The sequence below is a fragment of the Zalophus californianus genome, chromosome 1, assembly GCF_009762305.2.
Source record: "Zalophus californianus isolate mZalCal1 chromosome 1, mZalCal1.pri.v2, whole genome shotgun sequence".
NCBI classification, from domain to species: domain Eukaryota; kingdom Metazoa; phylum Chordata; class Mammalia; order Carnivora; family Otariidae; genus Zalophus; species Zalophus californianus.
This window is the reverse complement of record NC_045595.1, coordinates 121,404,330-121,416,809: the sequence shown is the minus strand read 5'-3', so window position 1 is coordinate 121,416,809 and position 12,480 is coordinate 121,404,330.

The window sequence follows — 12,480 nt, the reverse complement described above, 5'->3', positions numbered from 1 at the left end:
GTCTGTTGATGAGATCCTGATCCTCTTCATTTGATCTACTTTTATCTTTATACATCAATACCATGCTGTCTTAATTACTGTAGCTTTATAAGTTTGACATACAGTAGAGCAATACCAACCATTAATGGTTATTTACAGAGCAGATGACTGCAGAAAATACACAGAAGGTACATCAGAAGAAGAATGAAAATTAGGAGATGGAGGAACATCCAGGGCTTAGTCCTTGGACCACTTCTCTTTTCTGCCTGTGCTTACTGACTAAGTCATCTCATCTAGTCTCATGGTTTCAAATACCTATTAGCTAATGGCTCAAAACTCTCTGTCTCCAGCCTGGACCTTCCCCCTAAATCCTGGATCTAACTTTCCAATATCCAACTTGACATCTCCAGTTGAAAATGTACTAGGCATCTCAAACTTAAAATACCCAACACTGACCGACCTCCTGATATCTGCCTCTCCCCATTAAAGTTGTGGCTCCTTCTGTAGTCATTCCCATCTCAGTTAAACAGTAATTTAGTTCCTTCATACATCTTGATAGTATTTTGTTTTGTTTTGTTTTCCCTCTCTTTCTCACTCTTCACATCCATTGCACCAGCAAATTCTCTTCGTTCTGCGTGAAATTTTATCCGAAATTAACTTCTTCCCACTCCACTCTTTACATCCTAGACACTGTCTTCCCTTTCCTGAATTATTGCATTAGTCCCTCACTAGCCTCCTTGCTTCTGCCCCTAGTTCTCCATAATTTATCCTCTATATGGAATGTATAGTTATTTTATTATTCCTCTTTACAAAAGCAGTTCAATAGATTTCCACATCACTCAATGTAAAAACCAAAATACTATGTTGACCAACCATCTAAGTAATCTGGTTCCCTGATATCTCTCTGATTTCATCTCCTAACATTTTCCCTTTCATTGTCTCTGTTTCAGTTACCTTGGTCTCAAACATGCCAGGCATGCCCTCTCCTGAGTGCTTTCACATTAGCTGTTTCCTCTGCCTGCAACGTTATTGGTTGTCTCCTTGCAGATATCCACATACCTGAATTTCTTATTTCTTTTAGTTCTTCACTATATAGGTACCTTCTCAGTGAGATGATCCCTGGACATCTTATCTAAAATTTCACAGTCTGACATGATTTCATGTTGCCTTTCTATGCTTATTTTCTTAGCACTTATTACTATTTAATATGGTCTCTAAAATAATGCATTTTACTTATTTATATTGTTTAATTTGTGCCTCTTTGAAGTGATGTGATTCAAAGCCCAACTGGAAGAATTACCCTTAAAATGGAGTAATAGCAGTATAGCCCTTATAACAGATCAGGGAGATAGGATAAATGCCCAGATTAGTGGGTTTATAACTCTGATACATTGAGGGATCCATAATCTACTTCATAGACAGTGCTCCTGACTACCTACATATTATCTCCAAAAGGCTTGGCTGGGCAGATTTCTTGGAACTATGTATTGAAAACTTCGTTATGATAGATCAGTTTTGTGCTTTATAATAATGTTTGAACACTCTGAGTATTGAACATGGTTGGAAATGGGGCAGATGGGGAAGTGGAGTGGGGACAAGAAGAGAGAAATATGCATATCCAAATTCAATGTGCTTATATTCATTTGAGCTTAAAAATTCTTGTCAATTTAAGAGGTAGCTGGATGTTATATCTGGAGCTTTAGCTGTGATTTTGTCAATTCAAATCTAGCAAAACCTGAAATTTGGTTGGTCCTATGAAAGGGCCAGTAGTTAGTTGGTTAACTCTAAGATCACTTGCAATAAGAAGCAGTTACAGGCTTACAAGAAAATAGAAATACTATCCAAATACCACCACTCTCATATGGTCACCCAATAAGTGAGGTGATTTCCTAGATGAATGGACATTTAGATTTCAAAGACTGTGTTTGTTATGAATTAAATTGCATTCCTCCAAAAAATCTTCAATAATAAAGCCCCTATGACCATGACTTTATTTGAGAATGGAGTCTTCGCAGATGAGCAAATTAAGTTGAGGTTATTAGGGCAGACCCTAATTCAGTATGACCAGTCCCCTCATAAAATGGAAATCTGGCCAGAAGCAGACACACACACACACACACACACACACACACACACACACACACACACACACAAACACACACACACAGGGAGAACACCATGGAAAGATAATGGCAGAGATCAGGGTGATGCATCTACAAGCCAAGGAATGTCAAAGATTTCCAGCAAACCATCAGAGTCTAGGCAAGATGCATGGAACAGATTTTCCTCATAGCCCTCAGAAAGAGCCAGCCTTGCTGATATGTTGATCTCAGACTTCTATCTACCAGAACCGTGAGACAATTTTGTTTTTTAAGCCACACAGTTTGTGATACTTCGTTATGGCAACCCTAGGAAACTAGTACAGTCCCTATTCTTTTAAAAACAACTAGAGTAAATAGGATTCAACTTAAGACCACAAGAATTTTAATCTAGTAAGATTTCCAAGGCTGAAAGAGTCATTGTTTTAATAGACTTTCCAATTTAGAACAATTTTAGACTTAAAGAAAAATTACAAATATACTACAGAGAATTCCCACACAGGCTTTCCTTTAACATCTTACACACTTGTTACAAGTAATGAACCGATATCGATACATTACTATTAATTAAAGTACATACTTTAGGCAGATTTCCTTAGTTTTTGCCTAGTCTTATTCCATCCAGCATACCATGTTACATTTAGTTGTCATGTGTCCTTATGCTTCTTTTGCTTGTGACAATTTCTGACTTTCCTTGTTTTTTGATGACTGATCATTTTGAGGAATACTGGCCAGTGTTTTGTGGAACATCCCTGTGTTGGGATTTGGCTGATGTTTTTCTCATGATTAGACTGGGATGGTGAGTTTTAGGGAAGATCAAAGATGTAAGGTATCATTTTCATCACATCATACCACCAACATGACATCACTGCTGATGTTAACCTTGATCCCCTTGTTGAAGTAGTATTTGTAAGATTTCTCTACCCTCCTCATATGATATCTTTGGAAAGAATTCACTATGCACAACCCATACTTAAGTAATAGGGAGTTATGCTCCACCTCCTTTCAGGTGGAGTATCTGCATAAATTATTTAGAACTTTTTTGCGAAGGAGACTTGTCTCTTCTCCCCAGTCAGCATTGTGATTATCTGGAATAGCTATTTCAATACCCTGAGAATAAAGAGACTCTACAAAGAGGATAACTTAAAAATTTTACCACATAATTTCTCTTTAAAACAAAACAAAACAGTATTAGCACATTATCTATAACAGAGCAAAGATCCTGGTCCAGATAAATAGAAATAATAATATATACTTTTTTAAAGGTTTCCTCTGGTCATATGGTCTTAATTTCTCTCTACTAAAGCATGTATTCTCAATTACCAAGAGCATGAAAATTTGTTCCCAATTACAAAGGAAATTTATTATTGGATCACAAGATATTTTAACCTCTTCCATTGTCACGTGGAGGGTTTTATATCCTTGTTTATAATACTGACCCAATACTGCCCTTTCTTCATGTTTATCCTCCTCCTGAGGTAGAATACAGGATAGAAAGGGAGAAAGTGTTGAGTTTCCCCAAAATGATAGACTTTTTCACTAACCATAAGGTGTGCCTAAATCCAGAAGTTCCAGATTTTGCCTTTAAAAGTATGGAGTTCCACTCTTCATCTCCTTTCTCAGATAAAATTAATAAAGTGGTATTATGGAAAAGCTCATGCTTCAAGGACCCCAATAGAGCATACTTAATGCATCAATATTATTCATTTAGCAAACAGTTATGGAAGGCTAGCCATGAAGGCACAATCTTTGGTTCTGAGGAAGCAACGATAAGAAAGTATAGTTTAGGTCTCTGTTTTGACATAGTTTTAAACTTGGGGGAGAAGACCAGTATTGAGTAAGAATTAAAAGTTTGCTAGGTCACATGATGAAATTTAGGCTACTATGAGGGTATAAAATATGATCAGTTAGTGGGTGATGGACTAGTTAATTTATTGCAGAAAAACAGAAGGTTTCTTTGAGAAAATTATGTTCGAGCTAATTTCTGCAGCGTGCTTAGGAGTCAAGTAAGCATTGGGAGCCAAGTTGGGGATGATTATCATATTAAGTGATATAGTCCTGCTTTGTTTGAGCATTAAGTTTCTCCTTGCTTTACAAGGGACAAAAAAACTTTAGAAAAGATCTCAAATAAGGCTAACACTAGAGGTTAGGATATTTTTGGAAAGCTAGTAGAAAACTCCTTGCCCTGGACAGTTCTTATAAATAGTTAGGGACAACTCATACTGGTATCTTCTCTTCAAAAAAATCCATGGAAATAACAACAATACAATACATCCATAATTGATGTAGTGATTTACACTATCCAGGCTCTCATGCAAATGGCAAAATTGTGTGGTTGTCAGGATGTTTGCTACAAAGCCAGAACAAATCTGAGATAGCGATTTCCCCAAATGTGGTGACAACCTAGTCATAAAAAACATTCTACCTTATTGTTATGAATATATTAATCATTCCAGTGGTTTACTGTAAATATCTTTTACCATTTATAAGAAAACATCTGTTATGACTAGATGAAGGATCAGCTGCAAAGTACATAGCAATTTTGTTTTTAAGGATTGCTCTCTAAAGTACTCCCATTCCACCCTTCACTTCATTCAGGTACATGTATAAAGATATAGGAGGTCATTTCCAGAATTTTCTGGGCCAGTAGAAGCAAATTCTTGAAGAGGCTCATAAGATAAAGTTTTTGCTTTTCTCAGAATTTGAGTATTTCTTTGAGATCACTCTATCCCATTTTCAAAGAGTTCTATCCCGCCCCCCACCCCCACCCCCCGGCCACTTTCTACGACTATCTTCAAGGTTAATGTTTAAGTGTTAATTAAGCCTAGCCATCTCTTAAGAGATAAGTAAGTAAACAGGCTAGCCTTGATAACAAGGTTTCTAAGACAGGACATAAAGGAATGTTAATGCATCTTTCATAATGGAAGCAATATGTTTATAATCTTAGACTTAAAGTAACTATGGTTACAAAGCCTTGTGCTGCCTCACCTTTACTTGATTCCTTTCACTGGGGATCCACCTCTGTCATCAGGTGAGAGTCTCCTTGGCTAATGGCACTCAGTTTGTCACCATGAGAATACAAAGATTAAATACCGTGTGAATAGAACGTGCAAATTTTTTTTTTTATCTGCTTCAGAAGTGTCTTTTCAAGAAGGAAGACTTGGTCAACAAAGAAAGAAGTGTTCTCAGTTTAAACCAACTTTCTAAATAAAAAACATTGGCTTTCTATTGTACCTGAAGTGCTTTGTTATCAATGATTACCTAGCAAGTACGACAAGTCTTTAGACCCATAGTCCTGATGTTGACTAAATGCTTCAAAAAGAATTTCTGAAGATACTTAGGGTGAAAGGGTCAAGAAGAAGATTTTATCAGGATCTAATTTAAAATACTGGATTTAGGATAAATTGCTGCAGACATCTTCTCAGAGTGTTAAGGACATAGGAAATTGCTCAAAGCGTAACATTAGAAACAAAGCAGGACTCAAAATGTGTATATAATCTGTTTCATAAAACAACATAAAATGTATAAAAATGAAAGGAAGTACATGAAAATATAAATGGTCGTTATTTCAGGGGTGAGATTATGGGTGATTTGCCTCAATAAACATATATTACTTAAAAAATCAGGAGAGAAACAGTAAGCTCTACATAATAATCTATTTTAAATAACAGTCACAGCTTTGGCAATTATGAAAAGGACTCACTGTTAATCTAGGACACTTTTAGAGGAAGTTGGCAAATGATATCAGGAGCCATGGAAGCACCGATGATTTTTCACCTGGGGAAAAAAGAATAATGAAACATGAAGGCTGGCTCCAACCATTTGAAAGACTGTCAGGTAGAGGAGTATCAAGACTTATTTTCCAAAGACGAAGTTTTATGGAGTCAGCACTTGTCTTAATTTAAGAAAGACGTTTCTAGCAATCAGGGAAGAAACCGATATTCAAAAAAGAAGTTGGATGGGTATCAGACAGACAGTTTTGACAACGATGTTGAGTGAGAACTAAGACTATGGGATTCTTAAGGTCCTTTCAATCCTTGGATTCAATTACTTTAAACATTGCTAACATATTTGCCCAACACTCAAGGGGTCAGAAGTCTTAGTTTTTCTTTTCCTCTTTTCTTCCCTCTACCCCACTCTCACTTTCCTCCCATACTGACAGAAAACACTGGCTTGTCTAAGGAGTCACTGGGGCAAATTGCCCTTGGAAACAATGCTAAAGGAACAATCAATTCCTTGTGGTAACACCTCTGATTTAAGTAGAATAGAAATTCCAGAATATAGTGACATGTCCAATTTACCACAATGTGTCAATTATACACCATGAATGATAGGGGTTTACAGGGCCTTAAGAAAATTCACAAAGAATAAGATGGGCTCAGATTTCTACAACTCATCTGATCACACATTTGGATATGACCCATATTATCCATTCTTTTCTCTATTTCATCAATTTCCATACCATCTTACTCAAATATGGTCCAAGAAATTCTGTGACTGAGCTTCCCAGACATCTCAGTCTCCTAGTTGAGGATGTCCCTTGTGAAATCCCTAATGAGTGTGACATCCCTCATCTCTCTTTGGCTTTAAGTAGGTAGCAAATATTTTTGTAATACCATTCTTTTAGGAACTGGTCAAACAGTATTAAAAACTTTGTTCCAAATACCAATAGCCATTTGTCTGCTAGTAAAAATAGCTGAATAGAGATATTTAGAATTTTGAGCAATTCAAATATTTAGAAAACTTATTTTACTCAAAGGCTAAATGTTAGAGGAAAGATTTAGCACTTTGGATATGTTTCCTTGATAAATATTAAAAATGTGATTTTTTTTTTTTTACTTTTCTTCTGAAATAGAAAGCTATGCCATAGAAGGGAGAACTATAATTCTTTATTCTCTATTTTCTGAGAAAGCCTCTAATTTCAAATATATCATGTTACACTTTCCATGGTCACTTCCCATTTTCTGATTTTTTATTTGAGAAGTACTGTCCGTACAAGACAGTATTTGTAAGAGACTACAGACTTGCTCTCTACAAATGAGAGGTTATAACAAGAGTAACTACCACAAGGGCTATTGCAGGCATATTGGGAGAACTAATACACATACCATCTTAAGCCAGCTTTCTGCAGTAGGTTAGAATGTGCTGTTGTTATTATTATTGTCAATGGTATTGCTGTTAACAGACATAGACTACATGGTCCATATTCCACTTACATTTATTGAGAATCTATATGGTGCAGGTATTGCACTCTATTTTTATTTAATCTTCTTGGTAACTTTGAGTCTTCATTTCAATTTGTCCTTCTCTGTTCAGATGAGAGATGGGCTAGATGAGTGATAGGTAACAAGGAGGGCACTTGTTATGATGAGCACTGGGTGTTATATCTAAGTGATGAATCACTACTTTCTATACCTAAACTAATATTACACTGAATTAACTTACTGGAATTTAAATAAAAACTTGAAACAAAAATAAGTAAATAAATACACAAACTCATTACTGGGATTAAATAAGTAAATAAATAGAAGATTAGGTATTTTGCTTGGATCACACGGCTATTCCTTCATGTGACAGCCGTGTTAAACCACTGTCCAAGATATTCAATTGGTACAGGACAAATGTGAGATTCAAAGTCATGTTTCTGCAAAGTTCTCCATCCTGCTGTGATGGAGAATGCTGTGAAATATTAAGGAAAACAATATATCTCAATAGGGACAAGCCCCCAAACCTCTGATTGTTTATGATATTTTGGCCTTTACATGATGTACTTCATAATTAATTTTTATCAATAGAGGATCTTTTTTAACCATAAAAATCCTATGAATGAATTATCTTTCCAAATGATCTTATTAATAGAAAAGGGAAGAAAAAAAGCACTGATAAAATGGAAGTCCAAAAATGGAGACAGAAAATGTTGGCCAAGAAAGAAGAAAGAACAGGTGTTTGCCCTTATCCCACACTCCTTCAAACTGGAATATGGAAGAGCAATGCTCTTGTTTTTGTGGATATGTGCTAAAGAAAACAGAAAAATCCAGCCAAGTTGTGCATTGAGTCTTATGAATATATAGAGAAGTGTTTACATGTCTTGAATTCAGAATGGAATTCTAGTCCCCTTAGACTGGGAGCCAGATTTTAGAAGGCCAGTATAAGCCCACTTGCATTGTCTAATCATTCTCTCTTCTGGGAACATTCTAATTTAGCTAAAACCAGGATTTGGACTTCGCCTAGCTATAAATTAAAAGAATACTACATGGCTATGCAGCTCTGCTCAAGAGTTTATTTGCTCTTACATTAAAAAATAACTCAAGTCACTCTCAATGGATTCATTAAAAACCTGATTTCTCCACTTTATAGCTATTTTGCCTGGCAGATGGGATCTGGTTTTTTCCTTATGCTGCATTTTTTGAACTAAGTATATATGGTGGGATAGCAGTATACTCTCCCGCCAACAAAAAAGCCACATGCATATTTCAATAAAATCACATTATTTGGCATCTACTGTCCACATATGTTCATTTGGCTATTGCTGGTCCAAGCCAATTATAGCCACAAGGGAAATGAGTGTTTGAAATTTAAACAAGGAGCTCTAAATTTTGTAAGAGAGAAGAGGCCTCCTGACAGGTAGATCAGTCTCTAATTCATTTTTAATGCTGTTGACAATTCCATAAATCATTGTTTCTCTCCCATTATGTGCCAGCTTCTGTGCTGAAGAAGTTTGAAAAGAAAACTTCTCTATACTTTTGGGTGGGAGTTCAGGGCAAGGTAAGACTCCTTGAATGATCTTTTAAGGATGAGTAATTCACCATGTAGAGAATAAAGAGGATTTCAGACAGAGGGAATGGTATGGAAGTATGGTGAGTCCAGGGGTAAAGCAATTCTTCGATGTGGCTAGAGGGCACATGGTGGAATGGATGTAGAAACATAAGTGGGACACTGTATCAAAAACTAGTGATGTAATGTAGGTGATTGACATAACATAATAAAATAAAAAAAAGAAACATAAGTGGGAAGGGGATGGTAGAGATGATGGATTTCTTGGTGCAAAGAGACATCATCAAAATTTTTTAAATGAGGAATGCAAGTTCTATTCCTGTGAGTCCCAAGAAACAAAGTATTATATTCCCACAAATGTGAAAAGAAAACCTGATGCCCTCGTCCCAACAAAGAATGTCTGTACCAAACGTCTGAAGTTAAGTGGACAGATAAGTAGGGGCAAAAGTTTCCTGGAAATAGTTATAAGCAAAGAACCAAAGCATGCAATATCTGAGTTAGATTACTCAAAGATTTTTTTTTTTAATTCTGATTTTTAAGGATCTGGTTGAGAACTGGGAGAGAATAAGGTACAGGTGAAATTAGTGTGAATGTTTTTTATATAAAATCAAGGTCACCCAGAGATACCACTTGTTTATTAATTTCTTATATACATGTCAAAGAAAAGTACACACATGCATTTTTTTTACAGCAAAATAATGGTGGTTGAAAATGTGACTAATTCTATGTGTCCGAATCAGCATCTGGAATACGAATGCACTCTTATTTGGATTTACCAAATTTTTATTACCTTCCAACATTTTCAGTGGTAGATTTTCATCCTATATGGTAGTGTTTTAGAATTGCATGCATAGTATAGTCCAGAGCTTGGGTCCCAGAATCAGGCAAACCTGAGCTCTGTCCCCCTTAGGAGCCATAGGATTTCTGTAAGTTATCTGATTCCTTTAGGTATCAACTTTCTCAACTGTTAAAAAGAAAAATCAGACGCAGACTCATATCTACCAAGTAATTATTGCAGCGATTAATTAAATTGTTTGAAAAATGCTTATTATAGTGTCTGGTGTATATTAAGAATGTGATAAATGTCATTAACCAATTATATAATTATTTTCATCACCCAAAGATAAACACACGCAATCAGTTTGAGAAAAGACATCTGTTAAAACTACTTTATCTATACACTGAGCCAGTTGATTCATTGTATTTTGCTTGATTAAATAATGATGTAAAGGATAATAACATACATATAATACTTTAGTGTCTAAGAAGTATTCCCTCATGAACAAATAATTTGGCACCAATCCTATGAGTTAGAAAAGATAAAATATTCTTATTGCTTACAAAGAAGAAAAAAAAGAAACCAGGATAAAACATCCAAGAGAAAAATACCCATAAATGCAAGCATAGACAAGGAAATAAAGAGGAAAGCAAAGCTCTTCAAAAAGATTAATTTGTCACAACAAATGCTTTCAAGCAGACTGGAAAAGACATCATATCAGCCAGTCAACTGACATTGTCAAAACGAATGATGGGGAGCTAACAAATATCAGGCCTTTTCAACCTTTTTTTTTTTTTTTTATAGCTAGCTACTTATTTCTCAAGTTTAAACAATTCATTCCAAAAGTAATATTTCAGTTATGCTTATGACCCATCACATACATCATCACAAAAATATCATAAAAACACTTATTAAAAGAAGCATGATTTTTATGATACATAAGTTTGTAAAAAAGAGTACAAGATTGAATAAAGTTTAAGGTTCTCTATTTTTAAAAATTATACATTTAGAGATTGAAATACAACCACCGTATTTACCTATTGTTTAAATTATTGATCCATAAACTATAATATAGACTTTGAAGTGACAATTCTCAAACTCTGTGATGGTGTCCTGAAAGTGTGGAGAAGGGTTCCATCATTTAGTTGAAAATGGCTAGTCATCTTCCAAGTTCACATTTAATTGGATTTTCTTTTTAACACTTTGATCACTGAAAGTTCTCTCTTAAAAAATTGATGTCTGGGATGCCTAGGTGGCTCAGTCAGTTAAGTGTCTGCCTTCAGCTCAGGTCATGATCTCAGAGTCCTGGGATCGAGTCCCGCATCAGGCTCCCTGTTCAGCGGGGAGTCTGCTTCTCCCTCTGCCTGCCACTCCCCTTGCTTGTGCTCTCTCTCTCTCTCTCTCTCTGACAAATAAATAAATAAAATCTTAAAAAAAACTGATGTCCAAGAATTGTTGAGTCTGACAAAGTGAACGTCCAAGTATCATAAAATACGTATTGATGGAATTTCTCAAAAAGGTGATTGTGCCTAAATTGAAGTTAATAAATTTTCGTGGTCATATATATTCATGTTTAAGATTTTTGTTTTATATACCTATAATAGAGTTATGGTTTTCTAAGTAGTACTGATTCCAGCTCATGTAATATGACTAAATATTCCAATAATTCATATTCCACTTTGACTACCATGATACTCAGTTGTTCTGCTTCCTGATCAAGGCTGGTAACCGTTGCTTACATTATATACAGTACATACATATTCAGATCATTTTTATTGAATTATTCTAAATTTCTCTGAATTGCTGAGTAAGTAAATACAAGGGAGTACACTTGGTTAAAGTTTTACAGAATAGATGCATTGATATCTCTGAGGTTTCTATCCTAAGTGTTCTCACACGAATGGGAAAAAGAAAAAAGTTAATGCAACTTTTTCTTATGGCTACAAAGTGGGTGTATGAACCAATAATATTTCTTAGAGGTTACTTTGGCACATATCTGATAAATTTAAATGAAGAATTCATGTATATGTGGCTTAAATCTAAGAATTTTATTTATCATTCATTACAGAAAAAATGATAGCAGTGGCAAAAGAAGATATTGTTAAAATTTGTAGGTTAAATAGCCTTTCAAATATAAAATTTGAATTATATATGCTGATGAAGATTATATAAAAACCTTTAAAATTCAGATTGTTTTTCTTGGAACACAGTGAAACCATTAGGACCATGAACCTCCTATCGGCTTCAGTTCCTTAGATCTGTATTTAACTACTGCTCCTAGATACAGTGTGAATATCCAAAAAAGGGAGACACTGCAGGTTTGGAAGTTCTGTGATACTACAACTAGAATTCAAAGGGATTTTTGTAAAGCAAAGTTCACTGACCCTTCTAGACTAAAGAATTTCTCAAATGTCTCAGAAAAGGCAACAATCAAAAAGCAAAAGATGAAAGACATAAGAAAGTCTTCATTCTGTGATGTATTCATGGTGGGACCTACTTCTCGGAGCCTCAGTTTCCTTGCCTATAAACAAAAAGCCTAGAGGGGCTTTAAGGTATTTTCCAATTCTGTGCTTCTATGATTCCAAGTAATGCAAGATCCTCTACTCTGTTTAAGTGCCTCTCCCTTGTTTTGGTTGCTTTTCTGACATCTAACATATGAGTTAGATCTCATATTATGAATAGAGGGTTATTTTAGTCTGATCCCATGTGAACTGATTCATACCACTATTTACTAGTTTTAAAATTTAAATATATGTGTCAAAGTCGTTGTTACTGGAGGTTTTTGTTAGTGAGAAAGATGATTTTTCTGAATGCTACACTGTGTACATTCATTTGTAATAATTTGGAATT